The following is a 26,927-nucleotide window of genomic DNA, read 5'->3' as shown; positions in this document are numbered from 1 at the left end:
CTGCTGTCCCTGTATCGATACATTATTAGCAAACAAAATATCACGATACTACACAGTATCGATTTTTTCCCCCACCCCTACTAACCCGTGCAGGTGAATGAATTTACCCTGACTAAAGAAATCAAGAGAAACGCACCGGGCTGCTCAGTGACTAACCACGGTTACTGTGCTTTTATTATGAGTATTATACTGTAAGAGCAACAGGCTGGACTCTGCTTCTGCTCCTGTGCAGAGCTGATTATTAATAAGAAGCTCTGTATACAGACAAGGATAACACAGTACCCAGGCTAGAACGACAACTCCAGTTTGAGGCGCATGTCCTCCTGACATTTGGTGTTTGTGTTAACGATCCAATGGAAAAGCTTTGATGGGAGTGAGCTGTTCACTTGCACTATAGCACACAAAACGCTGCGCTGAGCACTGAGTGTTGCATCCGTGTACACACTGCATTGCTTCATATTTCACTCGTAAAGTAGGAAATGGGTGGAGCAGTTTATTAAAAGGGTAAACGTACATGGGTTTGATTGTAAGGCCCAAACAGAGCTGGCACAGGTCTAACAAGCATGAAGGGACAAACTGAGTGTGACATAAGGAAATGCTTACATGTGTAATTATCTTGATTACTGGTGAAGGACTACGTCACATGTAATCAAACATGACTCATTACTTATAAAAACCCTTTAACTAAAAGTGTATCAGAAACTCTCCTCTACTGTTTACTCTGTTTATCACCCAACAGTGACCTCGACCCTCTTCAAGCTCCTCACTGGTCACTTCGAGTCAGGACGGCTGAAAATCCTCAGTGTTTACTGGGTAAGTTAAACTGATCAGTGGGACACTCGGGGACAGAGACCATGATGCTTTGGGGCAGACCACAGAGGTTTTACTAGTCAGTACAGATTTCAAACACACCGCTACATACTACATGTTGTATTTTTCTGGTTGCTAATACACTTGGATCCATTACAAACATACACATTGTTGTGTGATGTGTGAAGACTTTTTATGGCTTTGTTTTTTGTCCAAACAGCACAGAGGAAACTATTTCTAAGCCAAGAGGCTAAAATTCATGCATCAAATTAGGGGTGCAACGATATTCGTATCGATATTGAACCGTTCGATACAGTGCTTTCGGTTCGGTACGCATATGTATCGAACAATACAAAATTTGTAATTTATTTTATCAACTTTCCTTCTGACGATGCTGTCTGTGTTGAGCGCTCAGTGAATCTGCGTTCGACTACTCCGCCTAGGCTGCACTCTCGAGCCTAGGCGGAGTAGTCGAACGCAGATTCACTGAGCGCTCAACACAGACAGCATCGTCAGAAGGAAGAGCGCAGGGCAAGCTAGCGAGACAGAAGTGGACCTCCCCACCCTCATTCAGATCTGGCGTTTGGAATTATTTTGGTTTTCATGTGACGTATGACCCTGAAGGTAAGCGAATCATGAACTAAAGTAAAACAGTAAGTTGGATGTGCCACGCAATGCTCAATTACATGGGTGGGAGCTAGTGTGTTAGCGCAGTTAGCTCGTTAACGTGTTGGCCGTCTAGCCCCATGCACGGGGTGATCGGCGGTAGCTCGTTAACGGAGATTTGCCGTGTTGTGGCGTTAAGGTTATTTCAACGAGATTAACCTGAAAGCACTAGTGGGAACACAACGAATATGACTGCACATTTACTCCGACATCATCCTAGTGCAAAGACAAGTGGAAGCAGAAAAAAACAACAAGCACGCATGCTACAAACTTTAGCCGAGTCATTTAGACAGCTGTTAGCACAGGATTCTCCTTATGGAGACCTGATATGTTTAATATGCTGCTGAGAATATAGCCCAGAAGAAGCGGATAGTATAGCTTTTATTTTGGAAAGAGACATTTCTCTGTAATAAACTCTCTTTTCCAAAGATGAGTGATTCCTCAATCAGATACAGGGCTCGCAATATCGCTAGCCCGACGTCCCGGGGCTATCTCTGCCCTGCCTGTCGGGCTATTGTAGGAAGGAAAAATATATGTCAATGCTTTTGCATTCTTTCAGAAATGTAGCTGGGTAATTATGTCATTGGCATCGGTGAGCCACTGTCAATATGTGACATTGAAATCGCGTTTGAATTTGCGCTTGTTTTTTTGCTTTCACTTTGCAATCGTGCGAACTGTGTATAGAGAGCGACAGCACTGATCTGTGAGTGATGATAATTTGCGCACCAATTCCTCTGACATCGTCTTATTAATCGTTAGCTTACTATGCAAACATGACAAGTGAAATCTCCCGCAGCTTAAACATGTGAGAGGTTGATCGCGCAGAGAATCGCTGAGCGTTATGTGAGTGTGTGTGTAAAAGCAGCAGGATATATATTTCAGTTCTGCTGAGCCAAATAAGACAGGTCAGGGTGAAGAAGTGACAGCCAAAGAAAAGCTTACCACAAAACGGAGAAGTTATGACAAATCAGACTATAAGGCAAAAAGAAAGTGCAGCTTTATGGTTTCATGGACAAAAGAATTTCTGTGGCTGCAATATGACGAGCTAAATAACCAGGGCTGCACATAAGTGGTGCGCATTCGCTGTCAAAATAAAAAACACGCACAAGGGTTAGGATTAAATTTAAAAACTGTACTTTTGAGTTAAAATATATATTTATAATTTTAATAAATGACAAATTAAAAAGGCATGAACATTTTTTTGTATCGAAAAAATATCGAACCGTGACACCAAAGTACCGAACCGAACCGTGAATTTTGTGTATCGTTGCACCCCTACATCAAATGATACGCAGCAGATAAGACGGATGTAATCAAGCTTCCGATAGAAAGAACATAGTCAAGGACAAATAAAGTGTCTTTTTTCCTCATTGTTCTCTGTGTGGGCCTCCTACTTCCTCCCACAGTCCAAAGACATGCAGTTAGTGGGGACAGGTTCATTGGGGCTCTAAATTTCCCACGGTGTGAATGTCTGTCTCTGTTTGCCCTGCGACAGACTGGCGACCTGTCCAGGGTGTACCCCGCCTCTCATGACAGCCCCAAGCACTTTACATGTGATGTAAAGTGGACTTTTCTTTTGTTGCCACGTCCATGATTTAGAAAATGTTACACATATGTTGTCCTGCTTCGCTGTGCTGAAGCGTGTGCTTCATGAAAAGTTTGAATAAGAAAATATCAGGTCAGTAACTGTTTTTGTTCCCTGTAGGTGAGGCTGTGACAGAGCTCTTTAAACTCTGCTGTAGGACTGAGTCTACAGAGGAGATTCCTGGAAGAGGATACGCTGAAGATGAGGGCAAAGGTCAGGTTCCTGGCTTTACTTGTTGAGTGACCATACTGCATTCTGGAAACGTGCGTAGCTTACTGGGAGATCTGGGCGTCTGTGCTGACCCGGGCCTCAGCAATTGAACAGAAACTCTTGGATGTGTTTGTCGTCTGTAGAAAACAGTGATATCAGCTCTGCTTTGTCCAAGCTGACCGAGCCAGCAGCAACTGTGCCCATTTCCAAACTGTCTGTGTCCAACATGGTGCACAGTGCCCGGAAGCACATTCGCCGCCATCGACGCATCGATGAGTCGCCCCTTAACACCGAGATACTCAATTCTGTCCTTCTGGTAAGAGTTAATCATGTAGCCTGTTTAAAAGGCATTAACTAGTCGGAGTTGACTGATACTTGACTGAGTTTTAATGGTTTCAGCTCATTTTATGAGGAAACTGATTCTGACAGAAGAGGTGTGGATCCCGTGTTAGGAGACCGTGAGCGTGATATTCAGAGCAGCAGAGACCTCGGAGCGTGTGGTAGTTTGACTCGTACTGATGTGGCTCCTCTGCTTCTTTTCACAAACAGTTTTTCCTTCCTGGTTACTGTTGAGCCCGTCACACTCAGCAGCTCGAGCTAAGACAGCCTTGAATCTTAAAACTACAGCCGTAATTGCATTTATGTCTTAGAGTGCTGGCCACAGATATTGATCCCATCTGACAGCAGCTCAGTAAAGCACAAGAGCGTCATCTTAAACAGGATATCAGGCAGCGTTCTTATTTTTATTGTCTACTTCTGGTCACATCCTGCTTTTGCCACTGAGCGATCAGCATCCTGTGTTTTATCATGAAGTGATGACTACGTGAGCTGCACTTGTTTAATTCTTCTAACATCTATAAAACAACAGAGTTTCTAAATGACAGACTTACTTATTTGTGTTTGTGTCTCAGTATCTGTTTCCAGATGCTGCTGTGGAGAAGTCTGACTGTAAGAATAACACTCAGCTGTCCAACTCCAGTGGGACATCGGAGCAAGAGAAAACCTCTGATTATGTATGTTTGCCTCTTCACCACTCGCACACTCAAGGTTACACTCAGGTCAGGTCCAATATAAGTTTCAGAGTGAAGACGGGCTCAGTGCTGTCAGTACTTTGTCAGGATTTTTATTAGAATGTATTAAATTTGGTGTCCTGCTGTTTGATTTCATGCTGGTCTTTTCCCTCGTTGTAGAACCTTTTCCACCAGCTGAAGTCAGCCCCCAGTGACAGTCTGACCTACCGTCTGGCTCTGTGTGTGTGTCTGGTCAACTATTACTACGGTGGGCTGCGGGCTGTTGGACACCTCTGGCAGGAGTTTGTCCTTGAGTTGCGTTACCGGTGGGAAAATAACCATCTTATTTGTGGGTGGGTACCTCACAGGCTCGTGCTGCTTTGATTTTAAAGATGTCACACATATTAACATTTTCATTTTATAGCAGGTAAAATAAGTATTGAACACGTCAGCAGTTCTCTAAGCAAATATATTTCTAAAGGTGCTTTGATGTGAAATTATCACCAGATGTCGGTAACACAGGGACATTAAACACACAGACATTTATTTATTACTTTATACAAATGTTGGTGATGACAGTTCATGGCAGCTTCTGTATGGAGAAACCAGTCCCATCATTGCTCATGACTTTGACCCACTCACCACACAAACAGTCTATAAATCCCGAATGCTTTGTGGATCCTTCCCACAGATTCATTCAGCTCAGGTGATTGGCTGGGCCGTTCCAGCAGCTTTACTTGATTCCTCTGAAACCAACAGTTTCCATTGGCTGTGTTTGTGATCATGGTCTTGCTGAAACATCCATCCTTGTTTCATCTTCATCATCCTGGTAGATGGCAGCAGATTTTAATCAACAATGTCTCCATTCATCCTTCCTGGAGTTAGATTTAATGGCTCAGTCCCTTTTGCAGCTTGTTATAAAGTTTTTATGCATAAGTTTTCTAAGCAATCACACATTTTTTTGGGAACATCAAAATCATAATGCTCCCACCTCCAGACTTCAGTGTTGCTGTGGTGTTTTTGGGATGCAGCCACCCAAACACGGTGTGTTTACAGCATTCAGAGAGTTTTGCTCTTAACAAAGGCAGTCGCACTTTTCTCCTCCCCCTTAGCTTCCCTGCTTAGCCTCTTGTGTCCTTGTCTAGTCTCGTGTTTTTTGTATTACTTTTCCCTGGAACATTCTCTCACAGTCTGTTCTCTAAAACCTAAAAGAGGAATTATGGGTTGGATCAACTGCTCCCTGAATGCAATTGACACCCCTTTCTCAACGAGAAGTCTGGGCTCGGGTGAGCCTGAGTGCTGAAGATATCTACCTATTCGGAACCATGGTAACAGGGTTCTGGCTGATCGGAGCTGGCTTGGCCCTGACTTATCGAAGAATTAAGAAAGCGGAACCGGCTGTTCAAACCCCCACAAGGCTGCCCGCTGGGATTCAAACGATGGGAAGAGGCGTGAGTTTCTCAAAAAGGGCTCATTGAACGCAGCATGGATCACATCTTGGAGAAGCTCACTGCAGTCGTTGTTAACTTGTTATTTTCTGTTATACTGTGAGAGTACTGTTGCCCGCGAAGGGTTGTTGTTGGTGTGCAGAAAAATGGCGTAACAAATAAAGCGCTTGGAGTGAGACTACGACGTTGTGTCTTTGAGTTCTCAGAATCGGCTCTCTGAGCACAAGAATGACAACATCACGGAGCGCAAGTTTGATAACATCATGGAGAAGCTCACGGCTCTCCAATGGGAGATTGAGAGACCAGTGTCGGAGTGTTAGAACAGCTTTGAAATTCATATGAGCTGTTCGCACTAAAGTAAAAACCTCCATCACTTATGCGGATACCCCTTCGGCCCCAGCCGTGGGCTCAAGGCTGGAGCCGAAGAACAACTCCCTGATAACGACTGTGTTTAGACTGTTCTTCCCACTCCATGCAAGGCCACCTGGGTTGGCTGGAAGACTGTTTACTTAGCCTGGCAGGGAGGAGGACACTGTCTCAGCTGAACTCTGGACACGCACACACTTACACAGACATATATACACATGCAGATGTACACTCCTCCCCCCTCCAAACGCCTTCGACGCTTATTCCCCTCCGATGCTGACGGTGGATCAAGGAGACCAGCGCACGCAGGCCCGGATGTACTGTCTACACTGGCTGTCTCTCACCTTTTACCCATCCCTTTCCTCATGTGGTGCATTTTCCATTGTTATACCTCTCTGACCTGTCTTCCCCATGTGATGTTTGTGTCATGTATGTATGGTCAGAAGGGTAAGATGGCGCTGGCAGAGGTCGGCAGCCTTAACCCAATTTCCATCGGGGTCAGCCTTCAGGATCAATAAAGTTTTATTGAATTGAATTAAGTGACCAAACTATATTAAAGTTAAAGCGTATTGTTGTACCTATGCATTACACTGGAGCAGAGCTTACATACATTCTTACCTGCTTACACTCATCATTCATTCGTCAAACTGAATAAAATAGCAATAAAATAGGGTGGCTGCAGCTCAGGCGGTAGAACGGGTCGTCTACTGATCGGAAGGTTGGTGGTTCAATTCCTGGCTTCCCCCAGGCTGCATGCCAAATATCCTTGGGCAAGATACTAACCCAAAAATTGCTCTCCGATGCGTTCATCGGAGTGTGCGCGTGTGTGTGTGTGTGAGAGAGAGAATGTTACTTAGAAAGCACCTAGAAAAATGTGCTTGTGCGAATGGGTGAATGCACAAGTTGTGTAAAGCGCTTTGAGTGCTCAGAAGAGTAGAAAAGCGCTTTATAAGAACCAGTCCATTTACCATTTAACCAGAGGAGTATTGCACTGGTTGGATGGCAGCAGCCATGGAGGGAGGGTGTAATTGTCCCGTGTTATGCTGGTGTTTTGTATTAGATGTAAGCTTACATTTGGCAGCATTAGTGAACATTATACTGAATGTTACACAGGAGTGTCTCAGGTAGGAGGGAGGCTCACTCGGTCCATTCACTGAGCTTAGTGTTCAGTGATCGATGGTCCAGGGGAAAAGCTGTTTTCTTAGCCTGGCTGTCCTGTTTCTTGAACAGGTGCTGTCCAGGATGAGATGAGATTTGATTGGCTCTCCTGAGACAGCGAGTGCTGACCATGTCCTCCAGGGAAGGAAAGGGACAGGCACTATTCTTCTGTGCTGTCTCAATGACCCACTGAGCAGTTAGCATACCAAGCTGTTAGCAGTAGGTGGGGACACACTAGAGTGCTGTGGTAAAAAAGCCACCAAGACTTTCTTCTCCAGATGGTTCCTCCTCCTCCTCAGCATCCTGAGGTGGAGTCTTTGACTTTGGACCATGAGAGGTCCTCAGTTACGTGAGTCCCCAGGAACGAGGACACTCGCTGAACACAGTCTGCTTGATGTGGAGAGGAACGTGTTTCCCTCTGCTGAGGTCACATCTCCTTAGTTTTGATGGTGCTGAGCAGACGGTTGTGTTCATTGCAGCAGCCTGTCAGGTTTTTAACCTCCTGCCTGTTCGCCGTCTTCTCCACTGATGATTGTCGCATCATCAGCAAATGTAATGATGGTGTTAGAGGGGCAGGTAGGTGTGAACTCATGAGTGTACAGGAGAGCAGGCAAAGACGCCTGTGGATACTTTATGAATGCAGATGATAATATTCTGCCAGCGTTTCACAGACTTGTTCAGCAAACTTTATACACACTTCACGCTTCTCTTTTTTTCTGTGGCTCTTGCGCACATATAGTTTTCTTTGAAACAGTCGTACCTGCTGATTCCAGGCCTTTCTGTGGCTCTTCATAACTGGGCCTTGACTCTTCTGATAATTCTTTTCACTGGTCTGTGTGAAATCTTGTGGGAAGCACCTGGTCGTGGCCCATTTATGGTGAAATAATATTCTTTCAACTTAACCAAAAGTGCGCTGGAACCTTCAGTAGTTCTACTGTGACCACTGCCACCAGCATGTTTTGCAAGTCTTGAGAGAGCTCGTTGTTTTTACCCGTCATGAGGCGTTTCTTGTGTGAAACCTGAATAATAAGACCATCAGTTGGGACTGAACCAGCTGATATATTGGGCGACCGTGGCTCAGGGGGTTGGGAATCGCATCTGTAACCGGAAGGTCGCCGGTTCGATCCCTGGGCTCTCTGTCCTGGTCGTTGTGTCCCTGGGCAAGACACTTTACCCTACTTGCCTACTGGTGTTGGCCAGAGGGGCCGATGGCGCGATATGGCAGCCTCGCTTCTGTCAGTCTGCCCCAGGGCAGCTGTGGCTACAACTGTAGCTTGCCTCCACCAGTGTATGAATGTGAGAGTGAATGAATAGTGGCATTGTAAAGCGCTTTGGGTGCCTTGAAAAGCGCTATATAAATCCAATCCATTATATTTGATTTGATATTAATTGGCGAGGTCTGTGACGAGTTACATGACTCTTTGGTGGCAGGACTCCTGGGCTGGAGGTGCGAGTCCCACTGAGTCTGTGGATGTTGTTGGACTGTCCTGGTTTCCCACCTCGGGATAAGCAGACTACAGTAGCGGTTTCCCTTTCTATGAAGTGGGACTAGGGGCTGTGCTTGAACTTGGGAATGATACTCCAAAGCCTCCCTGGAAGTCTGTGACTGGGTCAGTTCGTTAGTTGAACCTGAGGTTGAGGATATATTTTCAGCCCTGGAGCTCCTCTGTCAGATGGTGACGGCATACAAAGTATCTGGTACCACTGTCCTCTGTGTGCTGCTGTTGGTCCGTCAGCTGTGGAGAGAGTGAAGAATAAGTGATAATGAAAAGTTGTTGTCCTCGTTGAACTCTGTTATTGCTGCTTTATTCGTGGCCAACACTCAGCAGATATTGGCATCAGCCGATTTCAGTCGGGATCTCAAAGGACTTCGTGGAAGAGCAGAACCTATTTGCAGACATTTGTGGGACCTCGTTAGACTGTTGACTTGGACACAGACAGAAGACAGAAACACATTTTGAGACCAGAGGAGATGGATCTGTCAGAGCGGGGGCCCCCAGGCTGTGGAGTGCTTTGCCTCCATCATTATGTTGCCTTGATTGCATTTATTTTTATAAACAGCAGCTTGAGACTCATTTATTTAGCCTGGCTTTGAACTGGATTTGTGCTGTTTCATATTATTGTGAAGCACTCTGTGGTTCTTATCCTGTGCCATATAAATAAAGTCAAATGCTGGATGTCTGTACTTTGTCCAGCTTCAGCTGTCCAGCTGAGCCGACACTTTAGAATCGGGCTTTGGTGTTGTTGTCAGTCATGTTGGATCTCCGTCCGTCTCTAATAACAGACAAATGACCAAAATGTAAAAATCCAAGTACATAATACCAGGCACAAAAGCCCCTGCAGTGTTTGTGCCGTGCTCTAACTAAAACTTTGCTTGAAATTGTTTAAGCAGTATTTGTTTCTCTGTTAACACACTGGTGTTCACTCATATCCATCTCTGTGCTTCCTAATCTGCAGGCTGGCAGGTGGAGCTTGTTAGATTATAATATTATTTTATGCCATGCTATACCCCTAATTAAAGATTGTGAATTATTATGTAGTTTTAGTTTGCATTATTCTCCTGAATTAGAAGAAGCTGATAACTATTGCATTAGTTAAACTGATGTGCATTATATTAAACTGTTGATTTATTGTGAATGAATGATATTGTTTTATGATGCATTATACTGCTGAGTTATAAGAAATACTGTTTGCAGAAAGTCATCGCCTTATTTGTCTGATTAGAAGAGAACAGAACATACTGGAGTTTTCTGCCCCATCTCAGCAGGAGCAGATAAACGGGGAGCCAAGGTCGTAGCTTAGGCGCTGTGTGAGAGAAAGCATGTGAATGTTTAGGTTTTATGATAAGGTGGAGACACCAGAGGCTATAAAAGTTTGAGCAATGCTCCACCATTTTGAGATTTTGAGGCTGTCTGCATCAGTGTCCATCTCCCACGCGTGTGATCATTAAAACCATCGTTTGACTCAACCCGACCGGACCAGTGTTGTTATTGTGGTTTTTCTCTTGTCTCCATCCCCAATATTTTTGAACCTTAACAAGCTCCTGATCTTCGCTGTTGTCTTTTGCATCAGAAGTTCGAGGTAGCCACACAGTGCACAAAGTGCAAGGACTAATCGAACGATTTAAAAGACAAAAAACAACATCATGCACATTTGTAGACTTGCAACTTTAATTCCAGTGTTGTGTTAACTTTGATAATTGGAACGATGTTTAGGTGATAAAGAGAAAAATGAATTCTGAGAGCTGATGCTCAGTGTGATACAGCATCTTCAAACTCCCAAACACCTGTTTATGTCATGTTGTCTGTTGAACACAAGTAGCAGTGTTATGTTTCCATGTGTGAAAAGAGTTTTTGTTCCTGGACAGATGCTGAATTGTTGTATCGAAAGGAAGAAGGCCAGAGATGAATCTCACAAGGTACCCGAGGGGAAAGAAAAGGAACACAGGGTCTCAGGTACCTGCCAGAAGAGCCGCCAAGGACCAGAGTGTGCAACCAGTGCTTCCAGTTCAACAAGAGAGATGTCTCAAGGAAAATCCTGGGACTCGTGGAGTGACAGCGAGGAGGAATTCTTCGAGTGCCTGAGTGACCAGGGCGAGCCTGAGGCGACACAAGCTGAGGGCAGGCTGCACCCCTACAACAACATGACTCTGCTCAACTCTGCAGAGCCTCTCTGTGTTCACAGGTCACCACACAGGTCAGAGTCACTGCCTCACTGTGCAAACACATCATATGCTGTTATTTATTCCAAATACAGCATGTTGAAAATAATAGTCGGGGTCACACGAGGTGGAGCCTATCCCATACCATAGGGCGAGAGGCGGGGTTCACCCTGGACAGGTCGCCAGTCGCAGGGCGAACACAGAGAGACAGACAAACATTTAACCCAGGGGTGGGCAACTCCAGGCCTCGAGGGCCGGCGTCCTGCAGATCTCACCCTGTGTCAACACACCTGAATCAGATGGTTAGTTCAGCCTCTGGAGAACTTCCACGATAAGGATAAGCTTTATTTGTTGGTTGCCTGCAACTGAGATGACTTAATCGACAATACATACAATGTACAAACTTAACATTGGGGATACAGGTCAGGCTAACTAGCGACAAAGGATAGCCCTAACCCAAGACACGTTGAGGAGGTCATTTAGCCATTTAAATCAGCTGTGTTGGATCAAGGACGCATCTAAAACCTGCAGGACACCGGCCCTCGAGGCCTGGAGTTGGACACCTCTGATTTATGCTCTCATTCACACCTGTGGGCAGTTTAGAGTCAGAGTTAACCCAACCCCACTCGCTCCATGTTCAAAGACGTGCAGTTAATAATTAGAACTAAAAGAAAGCGGTTGTAACAGTACAGAGGCGACCTTTGTGTGACAAAACCATGAAAGCAGATCTCATATAAGTGGTTCACAGAAATGTCATTAACCTCAGCTGAAGCTGACTGAGTCTGATATCTGTGCATCATGTTTCATTTTCAGGAACCTGCTCCAATGACAGAGGACCTGTTAGCAGAGCAGTCAGAGGTACTGACCAAACTGGGCACATCAGCTGAAGGTACCCACCTGCGTGCTCGGATGCAGAGTGCCTGTCTGCTATCTGACATGGAGTCCTTCAAAGTGAGTCGGACACACTCTGGGTCAGCTGTCTCCTAAGTTTCTTAGTGCTTCCTGTCTAACATCCACACTTAGACGGACACATCGGAGAGCAGCTTGGGGTTAGTATCTTGGCTATGGGGCGATTGTGGCTCAAGAGTTGGGAGTTCGCCTTGTAATCGGAAGGTTGCCGGTTTGAGCTCCGGCTTGGACAGTCTCGGTCGTTGTGTCCTTGGGCAAGACACTTCACCCCTTGCCTACTGGTGGCAGTCAGAGGGCCCGGTGGCGCCAGTGTCCGGCAGCCTCGCCTCTGTCAGTGCGCCCCAGGGTGGCTGTGGTTACAATGTAGCTGCCATCACCAGTGTGTGAATGTGTGTGTGAATGGGTGGATGACTGGTTGTGTAAACCTAGGGACTAGTAAAGCACTTGTAGCGACTTCCACAGTCGCTACAGGCCGGGGATGGAGCCTGCCTATTTGCCTGACGCGCTGTCAAAGTTACGCAATAATGCGAGAGATGGAATTGTTTGCTCGTTTAATTAAAGTGCTTTGCGATTTTTACAGAGTAGTATCATCGGCTCCTGATTCAAACTCTTACAACATCACAGGCTCTAATATAACGAAGCGAACATGTAGTGCAGCGGTCAACAAAAACTACGGCTACCCAGCCCTCCTCTCTGTCAAAATCAAAACCCGTGAATGACAGACTGACAACGCCCAATTATGTCACCGCTAGCACCCATGTGACTCCCATAACAACCAAACAAATAAAAACCCAGTGATCATCAAAATTCAATACATTCAATTATGGCTCCTACACACCAGCCCCTAATTATTAGGATCCCTTCTGATAATTACCCATAATTAACCAAGTAGGAGACATAAAACATGCAGAGAAAAGTCAAGCATTTACTGTATTTCAATATTACCCGCAGGAATCCTATAGGTAATCTTAAAGTCTATCTTTAAAGAAAAAAAAATGAGACATTTTATGTCCAAATACAATCAAAGTCTGATAATTGGACCCAGAAGTCTTTAACTGTGATCTGCCTCCAGCAGTAGACACAGTTTGGTAATAGGTCGATCCAGGCAACTAGTCTGAGTTTTAATCCGAACTTGACGAACGAATCCTCTTCGGTCAGGAAAAGTCTTTATCACACGTCCCATTGGCCAAGAGTTTCGAGGTGCCGAACTGTCCATGATGAGAACCAGATCTCCCACGATGAGGTTCCTTTTTACTCCAATCCATCGCTGACGTTCCTGTTGCTGTAGTAGGTATTCCTTCACCCATCTTTTCCAAAACAAGTCAGACATGTATTGGACTTGTTTCCATCTTCTGTGTGTGTACATATCAGTGGAATGGAATACTCCTGGTGGTAATATCGGTGAGGTCTTTAACAGAAGAAGATGATTAGGGGTCAAAGCTTCCAGGTCGTTAGGATCTATTGAGGCTTTGGTAATTGGGCGGCTGTTAATGATGGCTTCAACCTCACAAAGTACTGTATGAAGACCTTCTTCATCCAGGTTTTGTACTTTCATTATGGAATTAAGTACTTTGCGAACCAGTCTTATCAGTCGCTCCCAGGTTCCTCCGTGATGTGAACCTCCAGGAGGATTAAAGGTCCATTTAACTCCCTTTTGCAAAAGGACATCATTGATTTTTACCTGGTTCCAATGTTCAATGACAGTTCTAAGTTCACGTTCAGCACCTACAAAATTGGTTCCGTTGTCAGAACGCAGTTCTCGAACCTGACCTCTTCTTGCATTGAAACGTCTGAACGCATTAATGAAAGAGTCAGTATCCAGTGATGGAGCAACCTCAATGTGAACAGCACGGATAGCAAGGCAGGTGAATATAACACCGTATCTCTTCACCACGCTCCTCCTACTTTTTACACTGAAGGGTCCGAAGTAATCCACTCCCACCCGCGTGAATGGAGGTTCATCTGGAATGATTCTTTCATTGGGCAAATCCGCCATCTGTTGATTCACTGGTGGAGCATTAAAACGTCGACAGATGACACATTTAGATAACACTTTTCTTATTGCTGTACTAGCTCCAATCAACCAGTACTTTTCTCTTAGCTTAGACAACATGTGGTTACGACCACCATGTCCAACTTCCTGATGTATGTGTCTAAGCAAGAGCTCGGAAATGTGTTGATCCTTTGCTAGTATTATGGGATGTTTCACCTCAACCGGCATCGATGATCTACTGAGTCTCCCACCCACTCTGAGAATTCCATCTTGTAGCTGTGGGCAGAGTCTTCTTAGAGGACTTGATTTTATAATGGGTTGTCCCTTCTCCAGACTCACAAGCTCCAAGGAAAATCTCCTCCTCTGACACAACTTGATAATGACAATCTCAGCTTTGTCCAGATCTTCCACTGTAAGATTCTTAATCACAGATGTCCTCTTAAAGTTCCTCAGCTTTTCTTCCACAAATGATTTCTGTTGCTCTTTGGTGACCTCTGACTGTGGTAAGCTTAAACACAATTCTCTCCTTTTCTTCACAAAGGACAGAAGCAAGTCCTTAAATTTTAACAGCCATGCCACTGACTTCTTAAGATGTGTCCAGGTGGGAAAATGTTTAAACAAGCGAGTAACAGAATTTTCTCCAGCTTGCTCAACACTCACTGTGGCAACCGTTTTAACCTCAGGATCATCAGATGCAAGCAGACTGATGTCATCTGGGTAGACAGGCCATTCACTCCTAGATTGTAGAAGATACTGAGGCCCAGACAACCACTTTGTATTCTTCATAAAAACATCGACTTTTACTCCTCTTGAGGCCATATCTGCTGGATTGCTGGCAATGTCCACATATCTCCATTGCGAGGAAGATGAAACTCTTAAGATTTGTGAAACTCGGTTGGCCACAAAAACCTTGAATCTTGAAGTCTCACTCCTGATGTATTTAAGAACAGAAGCACTGTCTGTCCAAAACACAGAATCCAGAAGTTCCATCTGCAGCTCTTTCCTCCAGAGTACATCTAATCGACTGGCCATGGTTGCTGCAATGAGCTCCATCCTCGGGATGGTAAAGGATTTAAGAGGAGCGACACGAGCTTTTCCCATAACAAACGCACAGTGTCGTTCTGAGCAGATGTTTTCAATCAGCAGATAGGTCACTGTTCCATACCCATCCTCACTGGCATCACAGAAATGGTGCAACTGAGCACTCGTGATTTCTCCAAATCCATCAGGTTTCAAACAACGACTCACTTCAAACTTGCTCAATAGCTGGAGCTGCTGGAGCCATGTTAACCATCTTTTGGGAAACAGCTCGGTTACATTATTGTCCCAGCCGATTCCTTCCTGGCATAGATCTCTTAGGATTTTCTTAGCAGTTAAGACCACAGGACTTAGCATTCCAAGAGGATCATAGATAGAACTGACAATTGAAAGGATTCCTCTTCTGGTAAGCGGTCTGTCCTTGAGCGCAATCTTGAATTTAAAAGAGTCTGATTTTATACACCATTCCACGCCCAAAACTCGCTCGGTCATTGAGGAATCCAATTCCATGTTGAACTCTTTCATTCCTATGGCTCTGTGACTTTCAGGAATTGATTCCAGCACTCCAGGCTTGTTGGTGATCCACTTTTTGAGCAGAAATCCTCCTTTGGCACACAAAGAAACCAACTCGTGGTACATTAAGACTGCTTCCTCATCAGTTTCAACAGACACAAGACAATCGTCCACATAAAAACAGTGCAACAACTTCTTCACAGCTTCCTCACTGTAGAGATGTCCGAAGTCATCCGCACACTTTCTGAGTGCAAAGTTGGCACAACTTGGTGACGAAGTTGCCCCGAAGAGATGTACATTCATCCTGTATTCAGATGTTGGTTGTTCCAGATCACCTTTAGGCCACCAGAGAAATCTCAATAGATCTTTATCTTCAGCTGGAATCATGACTTGATGGAACATGGATTCAATATCTCCCATAACTACAACTGGCTCCTTCCTGAATCTTGTGATCACTCCTATTAAAGAGCTTGTAAGATCAGGTCCTTGTAAGAGTTGGGAGTTTAAAGATGTTCCCTGATAACTCATTCCACAGTCAAACACAACTCTGAGTTTCTTCTTGGTTGGATGGTAAACACCATGGTGTGGTATATACCACAGCTTGCCATCATTGCGATTGATCTCCTCTTCCGGGACCTTTTCAGCATAACCTTTAGCCAGAAGCTCATTCATGAAGACTTTGTACTCAGTATGAAACACTGTGTCTCTCTCAAATCTCTTTTTTAGAAAGCGCAGACGTTGTTGAACAACTTTCTTATTGTTTGGCATACTGATACTGGCATTCCGAAAAGGTAATGCTATCTGGATATGACCACCCACATACTTGGCAGAGTTAGTCACTATTTCCAGAAATCTCTGATCCTCTCTTGACAATCCAACCTGCTCATCAACTTTGCTCTCAGGAAAGTCATTCTTGAACTGTTGCTGCCAAAGCTCCTCCAGCGTGACAACAGAAATTCTGTTGACTGTAACTTGTGGATGCTTCTGATCACCTGTAGCTTCACAGTTTCCTGAAAGTGGTCCATTGATGGTCCAGCCAAGCCTTGTCCTTACAGCATACGGTCCTCCATCAACACTACACACCACTTCCAGAGGTTCCAAGGCTTTGGGAATGTTCGTTCCAATCAGAAGTTCGATTCCTGCATTTATTTGAGGCAGGGTTATGTGTTTTAAATGTGCCCATCCTTCAATATCTCCTGGTGTTGTAATATTTCCTTTATGTACAGGCATGGACTCCTGTGTGTACACTTTTGGCAGTTCCAGAAATTCGTCACCACAAAGAGCGGCAACCTCCAGTCCTGATAAAGTGTTGCTGCTCACAATTCTTTCCTGGCCCATGGTTCTGAGGAGGATGTTTCCTTTCCTTCCCTCAAGGTGAAGTCTGCGCATCAGACTCTCAGTGCAGAAAACTGCTGTGCTCCCTTGGTCCAAAAAAGCATACGTTGTAATAATGTTGCTTCCTTTCTTTGACTTTACTTGGACAGGCACAATGGGCAGTTTACAGTCCTGGTTTCCAGCCCCTGTAAGACCACTCGACACCAGTGTGCTCACATGCGGCTGCATGTTCCTGTCGGTCTTTTCAGAAGGTGAACTTTCTTTGTGCAGGATGGTGGGATGTTTCCGGCTGCATTTGGAACAGGGAATCCTCTTACGGCAATCTTTACTGATGTGTCCTATACACAAGCAGCCAAAACAGATGCCATTTTCCTTTAAGAAGGTTATCTTCTTCTCATGAGCCATTTTCCCCAACTGTGCACAGACGTCCAACATATGTCTTCCTCCACAACAAATACAGACGTTCCTTCCAACCTGATTAATTTTCATTTCCATTTCCGCAGGCTTAGGTGTACTCTCCACAACTTGCATAGTGGTGGCAAAGCTTGTTCCTTTATTTCCAGGTCTGCCTTGATACTTGGCTTTACTCATTCCTTTTATTGGTAAAGAAAGCGGAGAATCTTGAATATTACCGAATACAGGATCAGTTAATATTCTTATTTGCTTCTCCAAAAAGTCTGCAATATCCATAAATTTGGCTCTTCTTTTATGCCTTTCTTGCAGGTCACAAACATGGCTTCTCCATTTGTCCCTAAATTTATACGGCAATTTTTTAATAATGTTCACCATATTAGAAGGCATGTCCAAATCACTCAGATGCTGCACCTCCTCCATTGCATTACAGCATCCCCTGAGGAACAAACTGTAGTTCTGAAGAGCTTTTACTTCCTCTGTTTTAATTGATGGCCATGAAAGTGCCTTTTCCAGATATGCAGCTGCGACCTTCTGTTCATCGCCATAGTGTTCCTTTAACAGTGATTTTGCCTTGCGATAACCACGATCCGAGTTCATTTGTTGACAGCTTCTCACCAATTCCTTTGCATGGCCTCTTGTGTACTGTTCCAAAAAATATAAACGATCGCTGTTATTCTTCGTATTGCACTCAACTGCATTCTCAAATGCTTTAATAAATGAATAATATTGAAGTGGATCTCCATCAAAATGAGGTATTTCTCTCTTTGGTAAAGAAAAGAGGCTTTGTTGTTGGATTAAGAGTGTTGTTATTTCATTTTGTTTAGTCATTATTCCAATAACATCATTTTGTGGTTCCGGTTCCACCATACCATTTGTATGACAGTCATTTTGTCCATTTGCATCAGATGGGTTTGAAGGAATAACTGAATATTGTCGAGGATGCTTATTTTGAGAAGATTCAGTCAGCACGGCTTGTTGCATGACACATTCCTGGGTTTTATCTTTTCTCCTGTTTTGAGTTTCAGCATTAGTCAATGAATTTTGTTTTGCAGAAATGTGAGGTATAAATTCCAATGCATCAACATTAAGGGTTTGTTTAGATCTTTCATGGGAAATGTATGAATTCATTCCATCTGAAACTTTTAAAGATCCTTTTTTGCTTGTTATACTTTGAGCTTTAAGGACATTTATTGTAGCCATTTTTTCAGCAATTTCAGTGTCCAATTTTAGCCTTTCCTTTCTTTTACGAAGACGTTCCTCCTCTTCTTCCAGTACATGTTTCTCATCCAATAATTTCTGCTTTATCATTAAAGCTGCCAACTCTGCCTCAACTTTCATACGAACAGATGAAGTTGAAGATCTTGATGTAGAAGTTTTGTGGCTTTCAACATTTGAAACACTATCACTTGGCTTGATATCATCCTCCACTTCTGTCTCAGTATTTGATGCAACATTGTTTTCCAATAAATTGATTTGCTTTGGACAAACAGCAGGATTTTGTTCTCTTTGATTTATCCAGTTCTGAATTTCATTTAAAAACACATTGGTGTATTTCATGATACTTGAAAACCATTCCTCTTGTTTTATTACTTCTTCTTCTGGCACCAAAGACAACACCTCAACATGTGAACTTGAAGCCTTTTCACACCGTGACTTTAAATCCACCAAACACTGCTTAATTTGAGAAAGATTTTCATTGTGTTGCATGAGCGCTTTCATTTTTTGTATTAGTCCTTTCATTTTATTAACATATATTTTGCATTCATTTTGTAATTTTTCGATTTTATTCAACAATGCCTTTCCAGTCATTTTTCTTTCTCTCTTTCCCCCCAAATCATTAGAGGAACAATCATCACCACCTGTTTGACTCATGATTTTCCCGTTTGTTTGTTCGATTTTTTATTTATTTATTTTAATCTTCAGTGATCATCCATTAAAACATATCCACTGGAAGCCACAATAGACTTTGACCATAAAATCCTTTCAACGTAACGGCACTTTAATTGTCCATCTGAACGTCATCCAAGCAGCAATTAATAAGACGCAGCGCAGACATCATTTTGAGATCTGAGGCTGTCTGCATCAGTGTCATCTCCCACGTGTGTGATCATTAAAATCATCGTTTGACTCAACCCGGCCGGACCAGTGTTGTTATTGTGGTTTTTCTCTTGTCTCCATCCCCAATTTTGAACTCATAACAGGGCCCAGTCATGAAGAACTTTAATAATACTGTTAGCTTAAAGAAAACGACGTCTTCTCTGTGCAGTTAATGAATGGGATATTAATGAATTAATAAAAAATGTCATGTAGGCTTTTACAAGTAAACTAGTGTGAAATAAGAGGACTGTTGATCAGCCTACGCTGTGGAAAGCTGTGACTCTGTCACTGACACGTGTGGCATGATGGATGCAGTCATGCTGGGAGAAGCTACGTGAGTGCAGAAACCTCTGATCACCAGACGATCACGTGGTCGTCAGTTTTCAAACAGCTCATTGCAGTTTTATAAATCATCTTCAGAGGTTATTTGAACCTTGTCTTTGCAGAGACCTGCAGACCTGAGGCAGTAATGCAGTGATAATGACCAGCACACAGTGTAAGTCATGCTGCAGCTGCCCTGAATCTACAGTGTTGGTTATTCCCACCATGTCTCTATGTTTCTGATCCAGTGTGGACGAGCTCTTTATTCAGTCTGAACTGGTTTTAATACTAAAATACAATTGATTTGTTATTCATAGATTTTCAGATTTACTCTTACACAAAAAAGTAAAACATTTTTGTTGCCAGATCACACGTATTTACTTCCAGTCCTGAACAGAAGGAAATCGTTTTGATGCCTAAATGACATTTTATGTTCAGTGACAGCCTGGTGTGCTTGGGTCCATGAATGCAGTGGTGTCGTGAGTGGGCCCTGTTCGAGTCGTCAGTGTCAGTATGAGGTGTCAGTGAATATATTTACACATTACTTCATTTAAAGTACGAGTTTGTGTCTCTGTCCACAGGCAGCCAACCCCGGCTGTGTCCTGGAGGATTTTGTGCCCTGGTATTCACCTCGGGATTACGTAGAAGAGGAAGTGGTCGATGAGAAGGGCAACACGATGGTGACGGGGACACTCAGTCCCAGGATGAAGATCCCAGGCAACATGTGGGTGGAGGCTTGGGAGACTGCCAGGGTCACACCTGCACGATGCCAAAAAAGACTTTTTGATGACACCAAGGAGGCCGAGAAGGTCTGAAGCAGGTCGTTCGTTTTGCCGCATGCGTGGATCACAAAGTGTTTTCATGAATGTTTCTGCTGATTTTCAGGATCCGCTTGTGCCATGGGACCGTTTTGGCTCATGTATGTTGGAGAAGTCAGTTTAACACAGATCTGTGCTCACAGACATGTTGAAGCATTTTCACATGTTGATGAAAAAGGATCTGATGCTGTCACACACGATGTTTAACTGACACACAGCAGCTCTCTGTGGTGTGATGGTGTTAAATGAAGAACAACTTTAAACCAGCTTCTATTAATGATCCGGTCGGCTTTATGGGAAAGGGACAAACAGTAACTGGGGTTAGTTGTTTCCTCACCCAAAGAGGGTCCTGGATTTGGACCCGGGCAGGTCCCTGCCAAGCGTTTGCATGTTCTTCCTGCACATATGAAAGCAGAGCTCGGAGCTCCAGTTTGCACCATCACTGAAAATGTTGCCTGTCTTTTAAAGACATTGTTTATCCAAAAAGAGAAAGTTAAAAATAACGCTCACTGATAGTCTTATGACAGATTTAAAGATCTGGGTATGACTGGTCCCTCTGCGAATAACCATCATAGAGAAAGGTCACCGTTTATCTGGAGTCTTCTTCAGAGGCAGCCTGTTGGCTGTGCAAAAATATTCTGTTGATCTGAAAGAGCAAAAGGAAAACAGAAGCCAGGCAAACTAAACTTTTTGGGGGTTTGTCTTTAGGTTCTGCACTACATGGCGATGCAGAAACCTGCAGACCTGGCCCGTCACCTCCTGCCCTGTATACTTCATGCAACTATTCTGAAGTTGAAGGAAGAAGGTAAGTCCTCACCGTTTGGTTGAAAAACACGTTTATATGAAATAAAATCAGGGAAAATAACTCTGAGCCCACAGCAGGTAAATTACAGTAAGACTGAAATACAAAAAACTAAAGATATTAAAATAAGTACTAAGAAAATGAAATGCAACCCGAGATGTTAATGGAGAAAAAAACCAGAAGCTGCATGAATAAAAAAGTAGAAATCTTGGACGCTGCCAGCATAATGCACAGGCTTTTGACGGGGCTCGCACACAAACACAAAGCAGAGGATGAAGCATCACCAAATATGTTTCCAAACCAAAGGAGATAAGATGAAGCATACCTGCGCAGCGTGTCTGTCTTAAAGTGCAAGTTTGTGACAGTTTAAAGCTTAACAAGCTAAGACGCCAAACATCCAGAGCACAAAGACAAGTCAGAGGGCTTTTTCAGACACACACTTCTAAAACGTCGTGCTCATCAAAGTTGCCTATCGAGTGCTTAATGATAAGGTGCATGGTAGCTGCTTTCCTCTGCAGGTGGATGAAGCCACTGATAGTGACAAAGGAATGACTTCTCTGCAGACAGGCTCCTGCCAGAAACGTGAGGACTGTGTGGGGATGTGCAGACGGGGGCGCGACGGCTGGGAAACGAGGAGGGCTGCAAGTGGATGCACTGTATGATACAGTGGGGCAAAAAAGTATTTAGTCAGCCACCGATTGTGCAAGTTCCCCCACTTAAAATGATGGCAGAGGTCAGTAATTTGCACCAGAGGTACACTTCAACTGTGAGAGACAGAATGTGAAAACAAAATCCATGAATTCACATGGTAGGATTTGTAAAGAATTTATTCGTAAATCAGGGTGGAAAATAAGTGTGTGTGGTGTGGTTACACGAGGTCTGCGGTTGTGAGGCCGGTTGGATGTGCTGCCATATTCTCTGAAACGCCTGTGGAGACGGCTTATGGTTGAGAAATGAACATTCAATGCACGGGCGACAGATCTGGTTGACATTCCTGCTGTCAGCATGCCAGTTGCACGCTCCCTCATTGCTTGTGGCATCTGTGGCATTTTGCTGTGAGACAAAACTGCACATTCCAGGGTGGCCTTTTGTTGTGGGCAGTCTGAGGTACACCTGTGCACTACTCATGATGTCAGATCAGCATCCTGATGTGGCACACCTGTGAGGTGGGATGAATTATCTCAATATAGCAGATGTGCCCACTACCACACATTTGGACTGATTTGTGACCACTGTTTGGGAGGGATGGTTATATTGTGTATCTGGAATGAATTTTAGGTCTCTACGTCCATCCCATGGGGAATGGGAGCAGTAACAAAGGTGTTGCATTTATATTTTTGTTGAGTGTACTAAACAACACTGTGACATGAACTGAGCCACACACAGTTTGATTCACAGGTTATTGACACATTATTTGACCACGAGCAATCTTTTCTGGTTTGACGCCGTCTTTGTAGCCAGAAACCAGCTCTCTCCTCGGCTTCCTCCACTACACGCTTCCCCCACGCCAGTCTCCTCCGTCACTATAAAGGGGAGAGTCATGAGCTCCATCACCCTCACCTGTGCCGTCCAACGTCCCGCCACCAGCCTCCACTGCAGCAGGCCAGAGACCACACCCCTGCCACAATAAGTAAAAGTATATCCTTGCTGTACCCTTAATGCTAAATATGCTAAATTAACTGCTGCCTTTGCCCCTTTGGGATTATTCTTATGTCACTGGGATGTTGACCTTTGACCTTCACATTAGAAAGATGGGCAGACATAATTAGTGTATGAATTTTAAAGTAACAGGTAATAAAGAGAGTGTAGCAAATGTAGTCAGGTTTATTACTCTGTATCATACATGAGTGCCCGAGGGAGGCGGGGCTGACTGGGGAGACACAGGAAACAGAGAGACAGGGCTGACTCGACATGAAACGATGAAACGTGGGACACGGGAACAGAAACTAAACACAGGCTGAAATGAACACTGAGGGAGGGAGAACTAAGATTAATGAGAGCCTGATAAATAAGAAGGCAAGGCAAGTTTATTTGTATAGCACAATTCAACAGCAAGGTGATTCAAAGTGCTTTACAGAGACATTAGAAACAAAAACAAATAAAAAGCATGATTTAAAATTGATTAAAACAAGCAAATAAACTAACTAACTAATTAACAAACAAACAAACAAACAAAACAGTATATAAAATCAAAACAGATAAAATCAGAACAGTAGATAAAATCAGTAGTTAATGTAAGTTTTGAAATTTAAGCTTAAAAGTGTGGATTTGGTGCTTTATTCAAATGCAGCTGAGAACAGGTGAGTCTTCAACCTGGATTTAAATAAACTGAGTGTTTCAGCTGATCTGAGGCTTTCTGGGAGTTTGTTCCAGATATAAGGGGCATAAAAGCTGAATGCAGCTTCTCCGTGTCTGGTTCTGACTCTGGGAACTGATAAAAGACCGGATCCAGATGACCTGAGGGATCTGGAAGGTTCATACTGGGTCAGGAGGTCATTGATGTATTTTGGTCCTAAACCATTCAGAGCTTTATAGGCCAGCATCAGAACTTTAAAGTCTATCCTCTGACGGACAGGCAGCCAGTGTAAAGACCTCAGAGCTGGACTGATGTGGTCCACTTTTTTGGTCTTAGTGAGGACTCGAGCAGCAGAGTTCTGAATGAGCTGTAGTTGTCTGACTGATTTTTTAGGTAGACCTGTAAAGATGCTGTTACAGTAATCAAGCCTACTAAAGATGAATGCATGGACTAGTTTTTCCAGGTCCTGTTGAGACATCAGATCTTTTATCCTTGAAATATTCTTGAGGTGATAGTAAGCTGACTTTGTTATTGTCTTAATGTGTTTTTCTAAGTTTAGGTCTGCATCCATCACTACACCCAAATTTCTCACCTGGTTTGTGGTTTTTAGATGTATAGATTGAAGTTCTCTGGTGACCTGTAATCGTTTTTCTTTGGCGCCAAAGACTATTACCTCAGTTTTGTTTTTGTTTAGCTGGAGAAAATTGTGGCACAACCAGTCATTGATTTCCTCAATGCATTTACCAAGAGCCTGCACAGGGCCTTGGTCTCCTGGTGACATTGTGATATATATTTGTGTGTCATCTGCATAGCTGTGATAGTTTATTTTGTTGTTGTTTATAATCTGTGCCAGTGGGAGCATGTAAATGTTAAACAGAAGGGGTCCCAAGATGGAACCTTGGGGAACTCCACATGTGATACTTGTCTGCTCAGATGTGAAGTTACCTATTGATACAAAGTATTTCCTGTTTTCTAAGTATGTTTTGAACCAGTTTAGTACAGTTCCTGAGAGACCTGCCCAGTTCTCCAGTCGTTTGAGTAATATGTTGTGGTCAACTGTATCAAATGCTGCACTGAGATCCAGTAAAACTAAGACTGACATTTTTCCACTGTCTGTATTCAGACATATGTCATTAAACACTTTGGTCAGAGCGGTTTCAGTGCTGTGGTTCTGTCTAAAACCTGACTGGAAGGCATCGTAGCAGTTATTCTGTTTTAAGAAGTAACTGAGCTGTTGAGAAACTGCTTTTTCAATGATCTTACTTAAAAATGGGAGATTTGAGATCGGCCTGTAGTTGTTCATTTGTGTCTTGTCAAGATTGTCCTTTTTCAGTATAGGTTTGATTACAGCAGTTTTTAGTGATTCTGGAAACACACCTGATAATAAAGAAAAGTTGACGATCTGTAACAGGTCTGACTCTAAAGTCTTTGAGACCTTTTTGAAAAAACTTGTTGGCAGGACATCTAAACAGCAGGAGGAGGAGTTCAGTTGACCTAAGATGTCCTCCAGGTCTTTGCTGTTAATAGGTTTAAACTGTTTCATGGTATTTAAACAGTTTTTTGGTGGACACAGTACATATCCTGGATCTGCTGTTGATGTACCAATTGCTTGTCTAATTTTTTGGATTTTTTCTGTGAAGAATTTGGCAAAGTCATTGCAGGCCATGGTCGAATGAAGTTCAGCTGCCACTGACACAGGAGGGTTTGTTAGCCTGTCTACTGTAGAAAATAAGACCCGAGCATTATGGCTGTTTTTAGTGATGATGTCAGAGAAGTAGGACCTCCTTGCATTCCTCAGTTGTAAATTATAATTGTGAAGTTTCTCTTTATAAATGTCATAATGAACCTGGAGGTTTGTTTTTCTCCATCTGCGCTCAGCTTTCCTACTCTCTCTTTTTTCATTTTTCACCAGTGTGGAGTTTCTCCATGGAGACTTTTTCCTTCCAGAGATAACCTTCACCTTAATGGGAGCAATAGTGTCCATTACATTTAACATGTTAGCATTGAAGCTATTGACGAGCTCATTGACTGACCCTCTGGGCAGGTCAGGTGTTAATGGGAAGACCTGGTTAAAAATTGCACTACTGTGTTCAGTTATACACCGTTTTGTGATCACTGTTGTTGACATATTTGTGTGGGCTGAGATTTTACTTTCAAAGAAAACACAGTAATGATCAGACACGCCCACATCAGACACAGTAACCTTTGAAATGCTCAGGCCTTTGGAGATCAGTAGGTCAAGAGTGTGTCCTCTATTATGTGTGGCCTCTGTTACATGCTGAGTCAGCCCAAAGTTGCCCAGAGTGTTACTCAGGTCTTTAGTCCCTTTGTCCTGAGGGTTGTCCACATGGATGTTAAAATCCCCAACAATAATTACACAGTCAAAATCAACACAGATCACAGACAGCAGTTCACTGAGGTCATTAAAAAAGTCTGTGCAGTATTTGGGAGGCCTGTAAACATTCAGAAACACAACTTTGGATGGGGCCTTCAGCTGTAAAGCCACATATTCAAAAGACTGAAAACTTCCAGGAAATAGCTGCTTACATTGAAATGATTCATTAAATAAGACAGCAACCCCCCCTCCTCTCCTGCTCACCCTGGCCTCACTGATAAAACTGTAGTTAGGAGGGGTCGTCTCGATGAGAACAGCTCCACTGTTACTTTGGTCCAACCAAGTTTCAGTTAAAAACATAAAATCAAGGCTGTGCTCAGTGATTAAATCATTAATTAAAAATGTTTTCCCAGCTAAAGATCTAACGTTTAATAAAGTCAACTTAAGTGTTTTAGAGGCATTACTTGTCCCCTCGTGTTTGGGAGCAGTCTGTGGCACACAAGTTATGTTTACTATGTTTAAAGATCTTTTAGAGTGCAGCTCTCTGTGTTTTGACCAGGCCACATGTCTCCTGTCACCTAAAAGTACAGAGATTTTAAAACCTTCTAGTAAACAGGGTCCCAGCTTCTCCTGGGAAAAGTCACCGCTGCCATAATCCTCACAGCCCGGACCCTCCACACATCACACATCAGACTGCGGAGACAGAGCATGAAGGTGGTAAGGAGGAACTAAGGGGGGCGAGGCTGGGCAATGTGACTTCGATTGCTCTGTTATTATGCCTTCCAAAATAAAAGACTTTTCAAATTGTCCATAATTGACCTAACTTTCAGTGATTTCAAAATGCTCTAAAATGGAAAATTCCAGTTTCAACAGGGTAATTCCACTATAGATCAACAGCATACAACCCCACGGTGATACCATATCAATATCAAGTCATTCTGATTTCATTTATTAAAATTTACTGAAGTGGATTTCTTGTCTTTACATATTAATGACACAATCTTTTATTTGTATTTGTAATGTTATGAAATATAACTATTTTCATAAAAGTAACATAGGTGAATCTGTTTATCTTGGAAAACAAAACCCAGAAAACAGCTCAATACAAGGAGAGTAAATTGTAAATTCCGAAAGGTGCAGTC

At 43.4% G+C, this 26,927-nt stretch overlaps 1 pseudogene; it reads left to right on the top strand.

Annotated features, from left to right (window-relative positions):
- The window catches only part of LOC146624984 (rab3 GTPase-activating protein catalytic subunit-like), a 35,278-nt pseudogene extending 13,065 nt beyond the window's left edge, over positions 1-22,213 (top strand).
- Positions 22,214-26,927: the final 4,714 nt, after the last annotated feature.

Source organism: Diplotaxodon limnothrissa, linkage group LG9 (assembly GCF_057381915.1).
Source record: "Diplotaxodon limnothrissa isolate DT_005_m linkage group LG9, D_limnothrissa_male_GT1.1, whole genome shotgun sequence".
NCBI lineage: Eukaryota > Metazoa > Chordata > Actinopteri > Cichliformes > Cichlidae > Diplotaxodon > Diplotaxodon limnothrissa.
Note: the sequence above shows the minus strand (reverse complement) of the source record. Positions and strands in the feature narration are given on the sequence as shown.